This window comes from Cydia fagiglandana, chromosome 23 (genome assembly GCF_963556715.1).
Source record: "Cydia fagiglandana chromosome 23, ilCydFagi1.1, whole genome shotgun sequence".
NCBI lineage: Eukaryota > Metazoa > Arthropoda > Insecta > Lepidoptera > Tortricidae > Cydia > Cydia fagiglandana.
This window is the reverse complement of record NC_085954.1, coordinates 12902447-12924547: the sequence shown is the minus strand read 5'-3', so window position 1 is coordinate 12924547 and position 22101 is coordinate 12902447. Positions and strand designations below refer to the sequence as shown.

General features: G+C 37.2%; 1 protein-coding gene and 1 long non-coding RNA gene across 9 annotated transcripts in view; one reads left to right on the top strand and one right to left on the bottom strand.

The window, feature by feature from the left end:
• The window catches only part of LOC134675839 (hemicentin-2), a 665006-nt gene that overhangs the window by 22555 nt on the left and 620350 nt on the right, over positions 1-22101 (top strand). The gene's annotated exons all lie outside the window — the stretch shown is intronic.
• The window catches only part of LOC134675970 (uncharacterized), a 142956-nt gene continuing 127892 nt past the window's right edge, over positions 7038-22101 (bottom strand). Inside the window, exon 2 of the long non-coding RNA XR_010099841.1 lies at positions 7038-7109. This is a non-coding gene — a long non-coding RNA (uncharacterized LOC134675970). The remainder of the gene's footprint in view (positions 7110-22101) is intronic.

Sequence of the window (22101 nt, the reverse complement as noted above, 5' to 3'; positions counted from 1 at the left end):
TGAATGGCAGCGTTACATAACTGATTCCAGTATATATAGGCAGACAGAAGATTACACAATTAACAAAATACACAATCGATTAAGACAAAACACAAAATCTTACAAATATTAGAGACATATATGAACGACAGGAATAGGGGCAGTGGTTACACTGTGTGCATTGCAGCAACATCAAAAGGGTGCCGACTCAGCGATACGCTTGGCGTTAATATATTCGGGTGAAATTTCCAGCAATTCCCTGAACTTAAAACTTCAACAAAATCTATTATCATTCCTAGAAAAGTATCCATGAGTCCATACAATGTATGCTGTGCTGCTAAAAAAATATAATTGTTTATTTAGATTAGTACCTAAAATTATAACATGTCGATCGATGGCCAGCTGATCGGGCATGCTATTGAGGTGTATCGTACTAAAGGTTCTTCACTTAGTATTAGTATTACCTACTGTAAGGCGTAAGGTTTGCATTATATTCGGAATATGCATTAAAGCGAAAGTCGTCATTTAGAAAATCAGATTTTCCCATAAATGAAGACCGCAATCATCTTCTTCTCATAAAAATAAATTATTTTATCTATTTTAGTTTGTAAAATCAAATTGTGAATGAAATCCCTCGCTGGACATCCTGTACCGAGTAAAATAAGACAAAGACACGCCAACACAATTCTCGTCAAAAAAGATATTCTCTTCCTAAATCTTCAAAGAAACAATAATAAAAGGATCATCCCTCGTAACCCCCTCACCCTAATCAAGATGCTTCCCAAAGATTTCGAGTCGGAAGCGATTCTTTGATCTCAATAATTGACATTTTTGAGTTCCTTCAGGATTCCGATGATTAATCCACCAATTAATAATTGTATCAGAATTCGCAAAGAACGATTACGATTTTAAGGATTTAATCTGAGATTTTGAAGTCAAGGACGGTGATAATTGTTCAAGATGTTTACTTCGTTCTATTTTAAAATTCTATTTTAAAGTTCTGAACCAACTTGGTATTAAACAACGTCTTTCTTCCATCGTCCAGTGTCGTATTCTCACTTTCTTTGGACATATTACGCGTCGAGATGATACATCTGTGGAACGACTTGTAGTGCAGGGAAAAGTCGAAGGCACAAGGCGCGGTAGGTCACCAATGCGTTGGTCAGACCTAGTCAAAAGTGCATTCAATGAACCACTCCATGAATGTACAAGAAGGGCTACAGTACGGGAGGAATGGCGACGGATTGTGAAGCTTGCCACCGGCCCTGACATGACGACCACGACCACTCTGACAAGAGTGTGACGATAAAGAAGAAGAGAAGATTTTAAAATATCGTTTATCAAATAATTTTATAAATTTAACTCAAGGGCTATTATGGCCCGAATTATTACTTCAATTACTATTTATTTATTTTTCTTCTTAGGCTAGGTCATTTATAACATGAATATAAAAGTAAAATACAAAAACACATAAAAAACAACAAAAAATAAGTATAAATATAAATCGTTTAAAAATAAACTAAAAAATAAACTAGAGGCTGAGGCCTACTACTCGTTAGACGCCTATTTTCGAGTGCCAGACTAACCAATATGTATGTACCTATAAATGATGATGATGATGATGATCCTTCCGGCCGATTTCGACCATGGCGACCACTTCGACTCCTAGTTCGCTCGGCGCTCGTGCGCCCGAATATGGCTGACATAGCCGATCTTGGAGGCCTTGACCTATAAATATAAATAATATAAATATTATGTGACATTAAATTGACATTCGTAAGAAATAGCAACTGGTAAGTTAACCAATTAGCAAATTAAAATGGACATTGCAATAGATTTTTAAGTACCTAGTATTAAGATATTATGACATGTAAAATATTTTTTATCAATAAATGATCGTATCGTATCGTATCGTATCGTATCGTAAACACATTATAAAAAACCTAACCTAGGGTGCCGCCAGCAGCGGGGCAGGGCCCAAGCTGCCGGTGGTCAGGGCCGCAGAGAGAGGAACCGGCGGACTATCCGCGCCGTGTCCAAGATCACCGCCTTCTGCATCTGACCCTTGATCCAACCACCTAGCGAGAGTCTCTCAAGATGTCGGTCGAGACTCTTCGCTATTAGACCGTTCACTGAAACGACTATCGGGACAATGATCGTCGAATCAACATCCCACATGGCGGTTATCTCGTGAGCCAAGTCTAGGTACTTACTGGACTTGTCCTTCTCGGCTTTCACGAGATTCTCATAATGGGGGATGGTGATGTCAACCAGCACGGCCCGACGTTGCGATCGATCTATTATCACGATGTCAGGCTTATTGGCTACAATAGTCCTGTCAGTGATGATAGATCGATCCCAATAGAGCGTGGCACGACCATTCTCGAGAACAGGCGCAGGTAAGTACTTGTAGTACGGTACTTCGCGGTCCACAAGGCCGTATAGAAGAGCAAGTTGCTGGTGAATAATCCTGGCTACGAGATTATGTCTGTGCAAGTACTCACCGTTAGCAAGATGAGAACAACCGGAAATGATATGCCTGAGTGATTCTCCGGGACGGCGGCATGCCCGACAAATGTCGACCGTACCGTCCTTCAGGATATATTTCCGATAGTTGTTCGTCATCATCACTTCGTCCGCAATTGCACTTCAATTATTATTATGAGATTCATAAAGGCTTTGATATGAAAAGTAACAGTATCTGCAAAGTATTCAAAATAAATATTTCAGAAATATTTTGTGCAATAATAAAATATACCCGTTTCACATGTCAGACTGTCCTTCATTCAGCCGTCTGATTATTCGAAATTATGCAAAAGCTGTAAAAATAAGCCTTCAGGTGTCAAAATGTCGCGACTGAAATAAATTCAAAAATTAAAGTGGTGCATTGTTCACACTGTAAACATACAATGCCAGTCTAAGCTACGCGCTACGAACGTAGCCGATAACATGGGAAAAACCGTATGTAGTGAAAAGCGACTACGAAGAGAGAATAGGCCTAAAGGTGGGCAGTAAATGCTATAAGATGAGGCGTAAAATCAGGAAATTAGAAAAAAACAAAAGTTATGACGCGCCGGCGACGGAAGACGTGTGGCCGTCGCGCGGGTTTTTACATTTATCCCAATTGCTCTGAAAATGTATTCTTGTTTAAAATGTTGCTCGTCAGATCTCTCGGCTTTACCTATTATTAGCTATTTAGCATACAAAAATTATACCGTATACAGTATACAGGGTATACAGCTGAAAATAAATAAATTATTTAGGACATGTTTTCGTGTTTTTTTCAATGGAACAAACTTTTATCTTTAAATTTTGTTGAAACTAAATGTAAACTGACGTGCCACTTTTCTAACAACAGTACACATAACTAGCCAACTATAGACTTTGACTCAAGGCAGTAAGGTTGACAACTAGTCACCCTTAAGATTGCATGTCTTGGTCTTACTGGCGCAGTCCCTATGGATTTCGAGGAACCATATATCTTACTTAGTTCGGAAGTAGCGTAAGGCGCCTTCGAATTCAATCAATACGGGGTGACCTTTGAGACTTGAACAGAAAGCATCAAACCAGTTTAGCCCTGGTGGCCTAGCGGCAAGAGCGTGTAACTTTCAATCCGGAGGTCGCGGGTTCAAACCCCGGCCCGTATACCAATAAGTTTTTCGGAACTTATGTACGAAATATTATTTGATATTTAACAGTTTCTTTTCGATGAAGGAAAACATCAAAACCGGACTAATCCCAATAAGGCCTAGTTTCCTCTCTGGGTTGAAAGGTCAGATGGCAGTCGTTTTCGTAAAAACTAGTGCCTATGTCAAATCATGGGATTAGTTGTCAAGCGGACCCCAGGCTCCCACGAGCCGTGGCAAAATGACGGGATCACGCAAGGAAGAAGAAGAAATATGTTATTAATATTGCATATCAGCCAAAAGACATCCACAGCAGAACTTAAAACATGTTGAGTCGCACAAATCTAGCCGCCGCCATACAATCGCACTTACACGTTTAAATAATATAACATTATATTTTACATGAACATTCAAGTACCATAGACTAGGAATCCTCTAGAACGAGTTTAGAGCAATTATTTCATGCAACCGATGCTGCCAAAAATGGGGGGGTGCGCGGGACGAGATGAGCGAAGTCCCGTGCCGTGATTGGTCCGTTCAAAGACACGGACGTCACACAAAGACACTTTCGACTCGAACATGGAGTAAAATTATTACCGTATGCTTGGCAGAGGGCGTAGCGCGACTATGCTAAGTCTGGAGGATGTTTTGTCTGTGAGTTAAACCAAGAAAAGTCTGTTATTTTACTTATTTTAAATGTCAAACTTCTATAAAGTTATGACATAAATAGAGAGAGACAGCTTACCATTAAAAAAACACTTAAGACGTAGTCTATATTTTGCTTATTTATCGCTTTACGACCGGCAATAACATATTGCCGGCGCGTTAACGGACAATCAACAGCGCCACCTGGTGTCGCGCTCGTAAACTAAGGTATAATTGCGTGCGCTGCGGGTGTTTTATACTTTCATTGCTCAGTGTTAAAGTTAATAGTAGGGTAATAACAACTAGATAACTAAGCTAGTTTTACGGTCGGTTTCACTCTCGTATTTCTAGTCACTCATGTCGCGCGAGTAACTAGAAATACGTGAGTTTAACTATAAAATTTGCGTAATGTTAGTACGACCAGGCGTGCCTCACTCCGCGATTTCATCGCTTTGCTAAAGGTAGCTAAAAGTACATCCGCTCGACCCCAATTTTGGGGTTTGCCTTAAACCGCGCGTGGCGCTGTCGCCACCTAGCGGCCATATCTGTCCTGATCGTAACAGACGCGTTTTGTTAGAGAGTGAGTCTTCTGTACCTAGTAGGTACTATTATTTATTCTGTGGTATGACTCACGACGTTTCGTTTCAACTAATAATTTTATTTATTCATCAACAAATAAAAATGTAAGCTCTGGGGCGCGTGTGAGGGCGCGTGGAAGTGGAAGTCCTTTTCTAATAAAATCTGTCAAAAAGTGACATCAGCTATTAACATAAGTGTACAAGTTACAAGCTTTTGAGAGACGGGCCCCTGATAAAAGTCGTGCGACTGTAAATCCAAAGGTCGCAATTTCAGATCCCGACTCGTATTATAAGTACCTCGTTTTTTTTAGCATTAGAAAAAAGGTAAACAATCTTTAATTGAAAAACACATTTTAAAAATAAGTTACTGCAAATATGTAACAATTATGAATCTAATACGATCATTTATATTCTTCTGCTTTCATAAGTAATAGTTTTTTATTTTTAAAAAGCGTTTTTCAATTAAAAGACATGTCAAGATCACTTACCTTCTTGCAAGTTCTTTCTAATGCTAAAAAAACGAACTATAGGCGTCCATTAGTTGCGTCAGGTGTTTTGACCCCCACTCTGGTGAGAAGTCACGAGATTTGCCTCAACCCTCGCCTCCCTTGCCCTCCTAATACCATATGAAATATTTCAAAATTTGTATTTACTAAAATAACACAATTTGGATTGTTATTTTTGTTGAGTACCTAGTATTTGGAAGGTAGTATCTCGCCATATTTTCTCTGCACTATATAATTATAGGTATTTCTGTTTGGCCCTTTGGTTGACCGGTAGAGAATGCCATTTGGCATTAAGTCCGCCATTTGTACATTGTTGTATATATTTTTTACAATATTTTAATTTCGACGCTCATTATTGAGGTTCTTGATGAATGAAAATATTGTAAGAAAACTAAATCCGAATCCGAAGGACTAATCTCTCCTCAATGATAATGCAAAATCAGATGACAGCAATGATGGCAGTGGTTTTAATAAAAACACCTAGTAAATGCGCTCATTATCTGTCGATACAGGTACCTAATAATAAAATAATTCAGCCTATATAAGAAGTAAGCCCATTCTTAATAAAAAAAAATATCGTCGCACTGCTGGGCACAGGCCTCCTCTCATGCGCAAGAGGGTCGTAAATAGTGTATAATATGAAATAGTATCTACATCAGATACTACTATACTCGTATTTCAATATATGAAATAGTACCTGATGTATTTCATATACAATTTTTGTGTCTTTGCAATAAAAAATACCTAAATGTTCGTTTTCATAAATAAATTACAAATAATACTTAACTTATACTTACAATCTTACAATAAATCGACGCCAAAATAAACCAGGCTTCCATTGTTACAGAACGATAAATACTGAACTTGGCCTGTTTCGCTGCCGTTCTCGCAATTCGCGAACATTATCCAATTCAGATAATGATAATGGAAAATAACACTAACCAGAAATACTTGTACTAAAACCAAAATGTCTTATGTCAGTAATGCCGGGTTTACAATAGTTCAGTGAAGATACTTACTATTAGTTCGTTTTTTTTAGCATTAGAAATAAGGTAAACAATCTTGATGTGTCTTTTAATTGAAAAACACATTTTAAAAATAAGTTACGGTAAATATACAACAATTATGAATCTTTTATATTCTTCTGCTTTCATAAGTAATAGTTATTGATTTTTAAAAAGCGTTTTTCAATTAAAAGACATGTCAAGATCGCTTACCTTCTTGCAAGTTCTTTCTAATGCTAAAAAAAACGAACTATAGTACTATTATTTATTCTGTGCCCTGACTAAAAATATCGAATCGTTCGTAATTAGAAAGTGAAGTTTAATTTAAAGTGACCAATTGAAGGCTTAATTAATACTTTCTAATTATGAACGAATTGATTGGTGACAGGCGTGGCTAGGCCGGCGGACAGTGATGAATGTGATGATTTTACTGCATTTTTAACGCAAACGAACTATACCGCCAGATGAGAAGAAGTTTGTGCCATATCCATTTTTGAGAAGATCGTTTTCAGGGTTCCGCAGCCAAATAGCAAAAAAACGGAACCCTTATGGATTCGTCATGTCTGTCTGTCTGTCCGTCCGTATGTCACATCCACTTTTTTCCGAAACTATTAGAACTATACTGTTGAAACTTGGTAAGTAGATGTATTCTGTGAACCGCATTAAGGTTTTCACACAAAAATAGAATAAAAATATAAATTTTGGGGGTCACCATACTTAGAACTGAAACTCAAAAATTTTTTTTTCGTCAAACCCATACGTGTGGGCTATCTATGGATAGGTCTTCAAAAATGATATTGAGGTTTCAAATATATTTTTTTCTAAACTGAACAGTTTGCGCGAGAGACACTTCCAAAGTGGTTAAATGTGTCCCCCCCCCCTGTAACTTCTAAAATAAGAGAATGATAAAACTAAAACAAATATATGATGTACATATTGTACATTACCATGCAAACTTCCACCGAAAATTGGTTTGAACGAGATCTAGTAAGTAGTTTTTTTTAATACGTCATAAATCGTAAACCGCAATTTTATTATGTTACTTGCTGCTACGGAACCCTTCATGGGCGAGTCCGACTCGCACTTGGCCGCTTTTTTAATTATTCATAAAATAGGAACAAAAAATATCGGCTTTTGAAAAATGTTGTACCATATCCGTATTTTACTATAGGATGACTACACTCTGTTAACAGAAAAGTGTGACATATCCAACATTTGTGTCATGTCATATACTTATTGAACGTTTAACATTTACTCATCAAAAACGGATATGGCAATAATAAAAATGCTTTTATTTCATGATTACCACTATATTCAAAATATTTGTATGGTACTATAAATAGTAAACATATGTGCCTAAATGATAAATCGAAAATCGAACATTATGCGAAAATGATGAATCGAAAATGATGTTCGATGTACTCCTTAATTTAAGTTTATGTGGTGAATAATGAGAACTTCAGGATAGTATTATCTTCTTGATTTATTAACTTAATAACTAGGTAACGTTATATAAATATGTAAATATGTGTAGCCGCTTCGGCTGTAAGGTGCAGTCTAATATAGGTAGGTACGCGGAACGGGGAGCCGTGACGTATGTGTGTGACGTCATGTGTCGTCAACCGGTCTTCGTACGAGTACATAAGTTGCGCCAACAAAGTTCATTATTTCCTAAATGTAAACCTTTTTGTAAAACATTTTTTTTGCTTTTTTTCGATCTCCTGAAAACCAATGTAAGTGGCGTACGGCACAAACGTATTCTCACCTGGCGATACGTGTAAACGGAGCTTAATGTTACCAAATAGGACGATCTCGAAAATACACTCTCGAGTCTGCTTACTGTCACCGAATTATTACATAATTGTTTCCGCATAATTTCATACCTAAATATAGCTTATTGTGAAGAGGGTTAGGTCTATAATTGTTTGGGGTTGTTTCTGACAGTTGGTACTTTAAGGGTGCCGAGAGACACTTGACTCGAATTGAAAGTCCCTGCCTGTGTTTGTTAAGTACGTACGTAATTATTGTAAGATAAATATTATTAAAATATTATTCAATTACATGAAAACTTAAACCTGCAATCTTTTAACGAAAACAAAACTTATTAATGTTCAAAATCTTTTAATACAAAAAAGCAAACGTTTGTTAATAGGGTGACTCAACTTTTTCTTGTCACAAGTTGCCATGGTTACGATCTGCTGGGTCACTCTTAAAATACTAGTTATTTAAAATTTAAATGAACCAAACTTGAAATTTTTGGTAGTTATAAGGCCTTTCTTAAGAAACTATGCTACTATTGTCTCCTAGTGGGACAGAATAACAACAAGAAATAGTTGATAGACCCAATATTGCCAACAATATGCTACAGTAAAAATATTGTCTGTTTAATCTGAATATTGCAGTCATCCATACATTGCTTCCAACACCCTCTATTTAATTACACTGCTTTTATATTAACTATAGTCTGTTAATAGCCTATCCTTAATTAAAGGTTTACCTGCCTCGATAAATTGATCTATTATTAATTATAATGGAACTCGGCCGCCAACACTCAACCCGTCAGAATCAGGGGTGAATATGACACGTTAGTCAGAACCGAGTTAATGTAGGCCAATCATTTTAACCCTATGAGCCGTTTGACAGAGAACACTAGTTTAATAGTTTATGAAGTGAGAATATATTATTAGCTCGCTATGAATTTGTTCTGGCACCGCATGTTACGACCGCCATTGTAGAATTAATACTCATAAATAGCATACTCAATAAAACATCTCGACTGATACCTACTAGAAATGCGATCAAATCAAACCCCATTATTTTTCATAAATGTTCGTTAGAATGGCATGTTTAAATCGACATCGAAGTTGTTATTAAATATTATTAATTAATACAATTTTTATAAAAATTTGTTGTAACTAAAGTTTTTGGTCTAGTTATAAGTCTGTGTAGTTTTTGTGTCAAAACCTTTTTAATGTTATAATTTCTACATACAGGCTGTTATTTCTTAAATTCAAAATACGTGAAACGCCGATAGCAATAAATAGCTAACCCTCTCGTTTGTCAGTGTCACCGCTAAGCCCACCTCAACCCTTCACTGCAGCACTCCTGAATTACCGGCGCCTTTGTTCCACGACAATGTCCTGTATTTTCTTGTATTGTCTTAGTATTTTACATATTTTGCTAAGTATGTCAAAAGTGACCTATTTAGCATTTGAAAATACCATACCTGTTTTTTGCCTATATAATAAAGTTTTTTTAAATAATACAATGATGGTGACAAATAGGAATACGGCCCGCCCGATGGTAAGCGATAACCGTAGCCCATGGATGCCTGTGACGTCAGCAACAATTAGACTTGTCGAATTGTCGCACCTGTCACGTTGGTGAAATAGGGGCCAGGCTGCCTATGGAGGCCTGTGACGTCAGTAACGGTGATGTCGACAATTGTCGGACCTGTCACGTTGGTGAAATAGGGCCCTGGTCCTTAGACACCTGTTGTTTTCTTACCAGTATAACGTTTAAATGGTTATATTTACTTATACGAGTATGTCGCTTGAAGGTATATTATATACCGAACGCAGTATTGTCATTTACTACATTTACCTACCTGGGGGTCGGTGGCTAAGTGGCCAATCGCTAGTGCGTACGGGGCCTTATGGCCCGATTCGGATTTTGAAATAAACATCTATTAGATATCTTTTAGACATCACCAAGATACGATAACGATATGTTCAAGATCTAACCTGTCAAATTTGACATTTGCGCGATTCTAGAGATAGTCTTGAACGATTTCCACGGGATATGACTATGAGATCCAATTCACATCTAATAGATATCTTACTCTATCTAACGTAAAAGTGACATTTGGTTGCTCGAATTGCGCTGCAAAAGAGAACTAGTTGATATCTAAACTATAACGTATCTAGAATGGATCTAGTACGTGTCGTCTCTTGTGAATATCTTGAAGTTCGAATACCTGCCTTAGAATGGGTATCAAAACGTCGAGTTGGTCTCCTAAGGTATTATAAGCACCTTATTTATAAATCAGGATCCCAATCCGATCGACAGCCGTGCGAAAGAATCATCAAATCGATCGTCCAGGTCGTATCAAAACTAGTTCAAAACCGTAGCAAATCATTTAATCAGAATTTGGTTTTATGTTCTACCTTTTTCTATGAGCAATTAATTAATATATACCGAACACATTGTATTATTTATTGCTGCCCGGTAGTAGCTAGGTAAGTATAAGAATGGGTATAAAACATGGAGTTGCTCCCCTAAGGTTGGTAATTAAGGCACCTGGGCAAGTTCGCTCGTTAAGCTACCCGGGTGTTCGCGACGCTTACCGAATGCTAGAGGAAATAAACTCAATGAACAGCGAACGAATCTACTGGTTAGTTAGTTTAGCTGGGCATTTTCTGCAAATCCACAACCAGGTATTTTTTATTTGAAGAAAAAACCGGTTCCGAGCCTTGGTCGCGGGCTCAAATTCAATTCGGTGAAGGAAAATATAGTGAGGGAACCTGTGAAGTCCTCAACCCGCACTGTCTATATGGTGCTACAAGGCCAATATGTGACTTTCCACGGGAAAAGGTACTTTATGGCGGTCGGCACTTACGTCACGTAGCACCGCATTTAGCATTGGAACGTCCGCCATAGGGTACCTTTACCCGTGGATGTCACACATACGTATTCGGAGATCCCACATTAGCTGGTTGGCCGAGGCTCGTCATTTAACTTCCCTCGTTAAGACGTGTTTGTATGTTGTATGTTCCCCAACTGCCTTTACAGTTAACTGTTTATGGTTAGGCCAGGCGGGGGCTATTCGCCGTTTTGTTGACGATGTGTGATTTGGCCAGATATTTCAGAAATGTTTGACTTTCAAGCTGATTTGAAGGCAACAAAATTTGATGCTCTCATCGGAAGATCAGCGCTGGGAGCCACCACAGCAACATGCTGAGATGGGGCCATTTCGTGCCACTGTAAACTTATTTTGTGTTTTCTTTTGTATTGTTTGTTTGTGCTTAGGAATAAATTCTATTCTATTCTAACCATTTTATCGTAATAAGAGGAAAGTAGAAATGAAAACCTGACTCCGCAGTTAAACTAAACGCATTTTTATGGAATTTTGATAACTAAGTATATAAGTATTGTAACATTTAATAGACAGGGTGATTATGTTATGACTGACCAAGACCAATACTGTGAAGATGCATGATTTTATGTGTACGCCGAACTGCAAAAGTGCATAGACACTTTATAAAAGAATTCCATTCATAATGTATCCATACAATTATGAAGCTCGGTGTAAAGTGTCATTCTATGGAACTTACTAACTATGTAAAGAAGTCACTAGTAAATTCATCATTCTTTGACAAATTCAATATTGCAGTTTGTTTACATATTTAGCAACTTCCATAGAATGACATTTTACATACCATCTATTTCAGTTTATAATATTGTTATGAATATACTTGGTCAAGCAGATCTTGTCAGTAGAAAAAGGCGGCGAATTTGAAAAATGTAGGCGCGAAGTGATATCATTGATTTAAACTTTCACGATTATTAAACATTATCAAACTGCACAACGGGACTTAATCGCGTATTTAAGTTTTAAGATTTACCTCCGACGGTTCGAGGACGGCGTTGTCCCCGTGGTCTCGGAGAACGTCGGAGGTAAATCTTAAAACTTAAATACGCGATTATCAGTTGTGCAGTTTGATAATGCGAAGTGATATCGCCTCATAGAAAATTTGAATTTCGCGCCTTTTTCTACTGAAAAGATTTGCTTGACCTATATATGTAATTTTGATAACTTGATCTATTATGTAATTTTGTTTCAATCGATCGTTTTGGAAGTAACATTTAAAATAATATATTTGATTAAAATTCTAATTTCTTTTAACCTAATTGTTAATTGAAATAAAACCGGTATCAATTGTTATTACAATTTATCTCTAACTTCTAAATTCACTTTAACCGTTATTTGCCGAAAGGTACTTAACACAAAAGCTTTCTAATTAAAAACAGAAAAATTAGAAAGTTAAGGAATTCTTCCAAAGTTTCTAATTTTATAAGTAGCCTAATAGATAGAATGTAGAAACGTACGGTAAAATAATTGTACATTTCAGATATAGAAATGAGAAATGTGATATCTGATATAATGTGATTTTATGCGCAAGATATAATAGAAAATAAGCACGTGTACCAATTCTACTAAATGAGTATACTTTTAGTACAAATATTAAAGTTTTTATTGTTTGGGCGTTTGTTTGTTTTTCTTCTACGCATTTCTTCTTTGCATACTATGTATAGCATTTTAACCTAACAATGTGGGTATTCTTTTTATCATATCGGATTGAAAAAATAATTCCGTACGAAATAGTTATATTGTGCAACGTGGGGGGTAAGTGGAACATAGTACGAGAATCTATTATATTCACGGTAGCCATAGGCCCCTAGGGAGTTATAGCTTTTTTCACAATCCATAACTCCCGCGGGAACAATAAAGCCCTTTGTCCTTCACTACACATGTGGTACACCTGCATGAAATAAGGTATTTTTCGAGTGTGATGAAAATTAAATTAAATACGAAAGTAGTAGGGGATTTATACCTATGATAAACTCCCAGGCAAAGTAAATTTAACCACTGAAAAGTTCTATTAACTACTTGTATCTATTATTGATATGAATAACCCATTATCCGAATTCATTGAGCTGTTATTCAAAAAAGCTTTTATACATGTGTATTTACGGATTCTGATGCGATTATGACAGTTGCTATTCGCTCGAGTGATGCCATCGCTTACACGGTCAAACTGTCAGCGGAAAATACCATCAACGCAAGCTACATTCAACCTTAAACCCAATTCATAAGAATCATATGAAATGCATTTATAACGTAGTAGTGGACAGCAGAGGGCCTACCGCGAGCACCGGAGTTTATAAATTCCGGGCATTTTTCTCTTTTACTTCAATGAAGGCGTAATTAGTCTGACAGAGAAAGATTTGCGAAATTCGGTGTTCGCGGTAGCCCCGCAGTTAACAAATTAAAAATAACATAACAGTCAAGTGAAACTAGCTTTTATTTAAGGGGAGTAAGATTCAATGAAGGTGCAGAGTTATTTTGGTAGCGATTTGAAGTCTGGCCAAAACGGACGACCGTTTCGGTTTCGATGAAAAAGAAAAAATAAACTTTTTTCTAGTCGATATATTCGGTCGGAGCATCGAGTGTGGAGTTTTTTCGAATGAATATCGTTGCATTGGAATGGATCAAACCTTTTTACAAATTTTTGAAAAATGTGTTAGAAGTGGACTGTGACACATTTTTTTACAATATAAATCGGATTAACGTAATCGGAGAAATGTATAAAAATGTTACGTGTTAGACAACGAAATAGACTATTATATAGTATATTTGTTATATTTTTGATGTATTTTTTGCTGTTATTATATAGTATATTTGTTATATTTTTGATGTATGTATGCTTATACACAAGCATGTTTTAGAAATTCCATCTTTAATGCGTTTCATGTGAAACATAAGTTTAAAAAATAAAAACACCAAACGGAAATGTTTCCATATTTAGGTATTATTTCCTATAGTCGAACATGTTATCAAAATGGCAAAATATAGGAAATAAAAAAAAACCTGCAAAACTTGCAATAATGCTTGAAATTTACCTAAATAACACTTCAAAATTAGGGTACCTAAGAAGTAATATTAAATTTTCACCAAAACACCTATTCCCTAACCTACGTTTTAATACCGACTGTTTCCCACAAACTCCGAAATTAAAAGTATCATTTCACTTTATTGAAAAGTAAATCGCCTTGCATCCGCAACATTCCACATCTAATTTGTACCATAACACGTAGGTCATAAAGTTAGATTTTGTGTGCGGACGGGGAATTTTCATTTCTTTCCAAGGTTCATTTTGGTGGCATATTTGGTTTATGTCTTTTGCGACAAACATTCGTCTCTTTTAATATCGCATTTTGCAGATATGGGTTTGTTTAATAGGGATTTGGAGCAAATTTTTTTACTAGGTGACTTATTTTCGCTGCCAATAATGTTAAATTTTCTTTGCTTAGTTTAGGTAAAATGTCATTCTATGGAACTTGCTAACTATGTAAACAAAAGTCACATGTAAATTCATCGTTCTTTGACATTTTCAATAAGGCGGTGTGTTTACATAGTTAATAAGTTTCATAGAATTACGCTTTACACACACATGTAACACGTTTGAAGCCAAGTATTTTTTTTAATACATTTTAGTCGCAGACCAGCATACGGCTCGCCTGATAATAAGCAGTAACCGTAGGCAATGCACACAGTCATGCAACTCCAGGGTTGTAACATGCACGTTGCCGAGACTATGTACCGCCAAACCGATCATTTATTGAATAATTTCGTTGTTTGCTTGATTAATAATAATTATTCGATTTGTTAATTAAATTACCACGAAAAGACAAAAGGGAGAGGATCCCCGCTCCGAATCGTTTCTGGTGCAGAGGCTGTCCATAGCCATCCAGCGGGGTAATGCCGTGAGCATTATGGGCACTTTTGCACTGGAAGCGATAAGGAACGCCTTATCGCTTCCAGTGCAAAAGTGCCCATAATGCTCGTGCCATAAACCCGTTGGTTTGACTAAATAGTTACGTCGTGTAATTATATTGTGTTTATTTGTATAAGTTATTTTAAGTAATTAAACTTACCAAAATAAGGCATGTAAATAAATTACCTATGTGTACGAGCTAAATGTGAAACCGATATTGGACTGGTAAAAACATTTTAAGGTCCGTGTTAACCTACATCGGAGCGCGTCAAAATTCCGAATGAATAATGGAACCTCCATTCACATGTGTTGCAAATAAATTATCATTTCATTTCGTATCATTTACATTTATTCAGATTCAATAATATACGTTCAACCAGAGTGTAGGCACTGTGTTATATTAAACCATTTCACCGATTCTTACAATTCGTTATTTTAATATTTTTTTTTTTGTAGCCCAAAAAGACCTGTCCGCCCTCGGAATACCCAACTGGCGCGAAGTGGCGCAGAATAGGGCAGAATGGCGCTCTCTTGTGTCAGAGGCCAAGATCCTTTTTGGGTCACTGGGCCAGTGATGTATGTAATATATATTTTTTATATCGCCCGCAGAAAAAAAAAATTGTATGACATCAAATTGAACCAACAAGCGGATTAGGTGCTTTAATGCTTTAATGTCGAAAAGTACTCAAGCTACACAAGCGATCACATTACTGAACCAATTGGAAGCCATTTTCGTCTTCGTTAAAGCGATTAGTCAAGTTTTGGGGGGCTTATTATTATGCTTACAGTAAGGTACGTAAGACTATGGTTTTAACGCGTATTATGTATTAATGCTGTAATGCTGGTAGCTGGTAGCCTAGCGCTAAGAACGTGCTATCGGAGGATCATTTGATATTTACCAGTCGCTTTTAGGTGAATGAAAACATCTTGAGGAAACCGAACTGATCCCTATAAGGCCTAATAGATTCCTCTCTGTGGTGAAATGTCACAGTCGTTTTCGTAAAGGGGCCCACTGATTAACAGTCCACCGGACGGTATGAGCCTGTCAGTTAGAACAAAATTTTGTTCCGAATAACTGACCTATAGGTTATCTATAGGTTATCTTTAGTATGTACGTCTCTGATACTAACACCACTTGCACCATCCCTCTTACCCGGGGTTAACCGGTTAAACCGTTAATCCAGTGTCAAATTTTACTGGTAACCATGGTAACTCCAGCTTTAACCGGTTAACCCCGGGTTAGTGAATAGTACAAGTGGCCCTAAGTCAACAGTTTAATTTCCTAACGAACTGAAGTAATGTATGATCGTTTGGCGTAACGCCAAGCGCAGCTAATGCATGTTCCGAAAACGGAACACATACTGTGTGCCGACAAAGTGGTTAATTGCGTTAATATAGAATAGAAGATAAGTGGTTACTTCAGAAGTGGAGTTACCCCGGTCTGTCCTTCCTAAGGCTGGCTTTTTACTGACGGAAAGATGAGAGGAACGTGTGTGAATAAACTAATGCTATTGGTTGTAATCTAGCGGAGCGGAGCAAAAAACCGCTGCTATTGGCTGATTCTCGCGTGTCTTCTCTCATCCACCTCAGTGCAAAGGCAGTTTAAAATTAAAATGTTTGTATTTCAGTGCATTTTGTTGATTTAAACTTGGAATAATATATCCTCTTGAACGTAGGTAAATAGTCGTACAATATATTTATGTTATGACCTCGATTCGGTATGTCAGAAGGACGCCCGGGAATCATTTTTCTAACGCCTATACGTATGTATCATTATGACGATGACGCCACACCCCAAAGCGCACTGTGTGAAAGAGTTGATTCATAATAGCTTTTACTCACATTTGATCATATGGCCACTATAAGCTGACCTTTAAAATTAATGACCATCATCGTTCCCGAGGACGAAAACTAAACCTCTTGTCCATCTATAATAAAGGACCGTGACCGAATTTTGGATCTTTTTGCATTAAATTTGTTCTGCTCAGCACAAATAAGGTTTGAACTCATGATTTTTACCACCTCACACAGTCATGTGAAAGGTTACATACGTACGTTTTTATTTATTTATTAATACACAGTACAGAGCTTAAATTAATACAGATCCCTGCAAAACTGTATTTACAGTTTGCCTGCAGGTAAGAATCTCTACATACACGTATATTATTATACTTAATTATTATTTAATATTATTATGTTTAATATAAGCACTTAAGTGACACTTGCATGCATGCAATTGTCACTTAAGTGTTTGCAGTACGGCTACCATCAGTTTTGCATTGACATAAACGCTATCGTGAACGTAATTTACTTTCTATATATCTCTTTCGCACTAATATGACAGTACGAGCAAGATGCATAGAAAGTAAATTACGTTCACGATAGTGTTTATGTCAATGCCAAACTGATGGTAGCCGTACTGTAGTACATGTTTATCTACTCTACGTAATTACTTTTTTTACAGAGTATTTCACAGATCTGTATCTGTAAAATACTTGACGGACCTACAGATCTGTCTCTCTTAGCTCTACCTACGCTGATCTGAATGAAGCCGAGAGATAAAACGATTACCTATTAGAATAAAACAGAACAGATAATGTTCATTTTTGAATACTGACTAACAGTCCGCCGGACGGTATCGGCCTGGCAGTTGTTCGGAACTGTCAAAATATTGTTCTAACTGACAGGCCGATACCGTCCGGCGGACTGTTAATCAGTGGGCCCCCTTAGTATCACTAATGTCTTTATTTTGCTTAACATTAAGTATGTACAGATAAATAAGTAGAGTTGGTTGGTTGGTAATTGGTTGGTTTAAACAATGTATTCAAAGCTTTTTGAATATGAATGTCCCGCACTGGCGTACCGCCAACGATATTTCCACGATTCAGTCAATTTTCATTCATTACGCACAGATATTTCGGTCGGAGGTTAGTTACGTGCTACGGTTGTGAGTCCGCCGGCAATTATGGCTGTCAATGAACGATAGGGTTCCGATTTGGAAGTTCGTTATTCATTAATAGGGTTATTCATAAACGTAGGTACCGTAAAACGGGGTGAGTAGGTTTCTCGGGGAGAGTTGGGTTATGAATGGGGAGAGAAGGTTTGAGAGGGGGTGAGAAGGGATTTTAAGGCTACTGCTACAAAAATAATGTATTCCAATTTAAAATGGGGCTATAGTAATACGCATAATAAAAAAAAATCGATCCAATAATCTTCCAAAATCACCTTTGTATGAAAAACCCTCTCACCCCAAATACGAGGCACTATGTGGTGAGGTGGGTTTTCCTCTCTATCGTCAAAGTTATGAAATGGAACTATCCAAAAAAAAATACAAACTAAAATACAAACGTCCTAACCACTTATTATATACACCATTCAGTTTTCACATGTAAAAATAAAATTTTATCGAGGTTCGAAAGTCAAATTTCACCCAACTCACCCTATTTTACGGTACCTAAGTATAAAGCCGGTTTAAAAAAAAAAAGTAATGGCTTTTACTCCTCGCTAAATGTAACAAGGTGGATTCTGCCAATGTCGAGGTGTAGACTTTTAACTTTTGAGATGAGAATGTTCCGTAAAATTTTTATTTTTGTGGAAGGATTGACTGTGAACCTAAAACAAACAAATTATTATGGACATCACAGACAAACACATGCCATGACACAATTGGCATAGTACCTACCAACATTAGTGATAAAGAGCGGAAAGCGGATGACAGAATGTTAAAGACAGACAGGTTGTTGACAGATAAAGTCGTTGGTAATCGTTTCCTATCTGTCATTTAACTTTTGTCATGTTTCTAACATAAGAGATAAAATTTACCAACGTTTTGCTAATTTTTGGGGATAAAAGTGTCTATACAGAGTGAAGGTTATAATAATGTCACTCGGCGCTTATAGTTTGATAGCCTGTTATTCCTTAGTTTTTTATGGTTATTATGTAGTCAGAATAGTGTAGTTAGTAGTTATAGGCCCAGAATTACTTGGCGATATAAGAAAAACAAGAAGACTTTCGTTTATAATAATATTATATTAAATCAAACAACACCGGTAAGTAAACGTGTACGACCGAACGTCTACAATCGTACTTCTAGCGCCACATGGCAAGTTTGAGAACTAAACATAAAAACTAAAGCGCTGTCTATGACAGCAACCAAATCAGCTAATATCAAATTTCTATATTCAATAATTATGTAGTCAGAATAGTCGGCGATCCGGTTCGAAGGACCACTGCAAAAAAATTGGTTCTGGCATAGAAAACTTCGACATCTGAGTAGGAGAAATATATTTTTTTGCAAATTCCATAGTAAAAACTGATAAAATACGAGCGACAACAACGGCAACGTGTCATTCTATGGAACTTGCTAAATATGTAAACACAAGTCACAAGTAAATGAAGTAAATTCATCATTCTTTGACAATTTCAATATGGCGGTTTGTTTACATAGTTAGCAAGTTCCATTGAATGACACTTTACGTAGATACAAAAGTATATTTACGTCTAGAACAAAAAAGTTCAATCATTTACAAAAATGTTGAGTGAAGCACATTTCATAATGTTTACTTGCGTTAGGATGTAGTAATAGTAAACTATTTATTGTACAAAAATACATATTAAAAATAACATACAATTATTAAGAAGTACAAAGGCGAACCCTTTGAGGGACCTCTTCCAGTTAACTTCTGAGTAGATGAGAGGAGACATTGAAAAGAGGGTGACATATGCAGCAAAATGACAAGCAATGGGTGACAAGGTACCAGAAAAGATAAAGGAAATGAAAAGATGTCCATAACCTACTACGGTAACCGCATGCTAGCCACTCGTAGTCACGCACGCGTATAATAGAAGATGACGCTAGGTCGGGAGCCGGGATTCGAACCGGCAACTGGGTCAGATATAAATACGCCGCTTCCCCGAACCACAGTCAAGGTTGACCCACGAACGCTTTCAGGCGAATCCTAATTTTAATTAGGTATAGGATATGAATTCGATCTGGATTAGATATATTAATAAGATCCGTCAGAGTCAAAAGTGACATTACTTCAATAAAGTTACTTTTGTCACTGACAGATCCGATCCATATCTAATCCAGATCGGAACCATATGTGACGTTCCACGGCAAAAGGTACCTTATGGCGGTTGGCGCTTACGTTGCATAGCGCCGCAATAATATTCGAGCGGCGTTAATAATAGCGTAAGCGCCAACCGCCATAAGGGTCATTCCATAATAAACGCTACCAATTGTTCAAAAATGAAAATTGGTTTAAGAAGTCAACACTAACCTATTTCCATAGAAAACATACTAAAAGGTACCTTTTGCCGTGGGACGTCACAAATTTATAATTAAAATTAGAATACGCCTGTATGGTATTCGTCATGTTTTGCTTGGAACGCGGCTGCCACACTGAAAGTACCGTTCAGATTCGGGCTTCACAAGCATTACTGCAGCAGTATTGTAGCGCGACATTACTGCCGCAAATATCAAAATCGATGTTGCTGCCATGAATGTGAAACAGGGGTTTCGCCACCCTAAAGGTGACAGTCCATTTCCAACGACAGCTGCACTACTGTTCATTTTACTATGGAAATTGACAATGACAGCGACGCGTTCAGTACTGGTAGTGCAGCTGCGGTTAGAAATGGAACGTTACCATAAAGGATGACTCACGCTAGAACGGGCCGGGTCCGGGCCGAGGCAACCGACACTACATTCACTCACAGGTGATCGGTGATCACGTGATGCTTTCTATAGAAGACTTGGGCTTATATTGACAATTCACCGTCCATTGCTCCAACAAAAATGCATTGACGCTAAACGCTTTGAAACATCTTAGAAAGATTACAAAAAAGTTATTTCAACGTTCTTTTAACCACCAGCGTCAAATTCACGTACAAAGTGTACATACAAAGTCGCGGGAAACGGCTATTAGAATAATAACGTCAAAAAGAAAATTAATTACACAACAGACCACTTACACAAATGACATGTCAACTACGCAATTTCAATTCAATCAAAAAGGACAGGTCAATTAATCTCATACTAATCGACGTACAAAATAAAAAAAAATATTCGTTCGAAAACAATTAAAATGGGTACTTTCAATTACATTTGCCATACCAGATGATCCGTTTTTAATTGTTTTTGCGTGTATTATAGATCTTGGAACAAATAGCAATTCAAACTGCAGACGACCGAGGATTTCCAATTTGCAGGTCGTCAAAAAAAGTGTAGACTACCTCAAATAGATTCCGCATAACAACTACGTACGAAAACGTGCAGTCACGACGTATATGTATACATGGGAAATGTTTTGAAAAGTTAGTAATTATCAATGCTCCTTTGATTTGTGTTATTTTTGTGAGCTGTTTCGATCATAAGCAAAGTATTCTAGTGAAAGTGTCGTAAACTACATATATGTACGTTGTACGTACTGTAACTGTATACGTTACTTATAGGAATATGCATAATTACACCTCAATACACATAAACCACAACAGGTGACAACAGTAATTTATACTCTAAATCTTTTTTCATGTAATTCATGTTCTCACCGACCCACAAAGCACCACCACTAAAAGTATAAAACTACACTCTTTTCGCCTCCCTACGAGGCATCGTCAGGAGATACTGGAAATGTTGACCATATTTTAACTGGTTGGCACTGATTGACTAGCACCTAGATATTTCTGTTCCAATATGGATTTGCGCAAAGTAATGCCAGATTCTACGTAGGTACCTATTCATTCTTTCGATCTTAATAGGACGTGGCGTGGACAACTAAAACCAAATTTCCCGAATGTGCCGTTGCGTATACTCTATCTAGAAGGCGACATCTCCGAAAAAAAGCCGAAGTCAAACAGGGAATGAAAACATGGTGGCAGTGACAGTGCGACAAAAGGATATCGAGATATTAACCGCCTTTGTGGCGCAGGCCAGGAGCTGATAGCTTCTACACTTGATTACAATGAAAACGGACCGGTTTTTACACTTTTTTATGCACAGCAAAGAGTTGATTGTAAAGTGTAAAATAAAAAAAACAACGGGTTGCACTCTGGGAGTGCCGGCAGAAGTGAAAACTCAATGACATTGTAACAGTTTTTCGATCAGGTCACGTGTCCGTCTTACGAAGCGTCTTACGTCTTACGCTCTCGCGAGTTTAACATTTTTTCCCCATCAGAAAAAGTGCACAGCGCCGCTGAAGAAG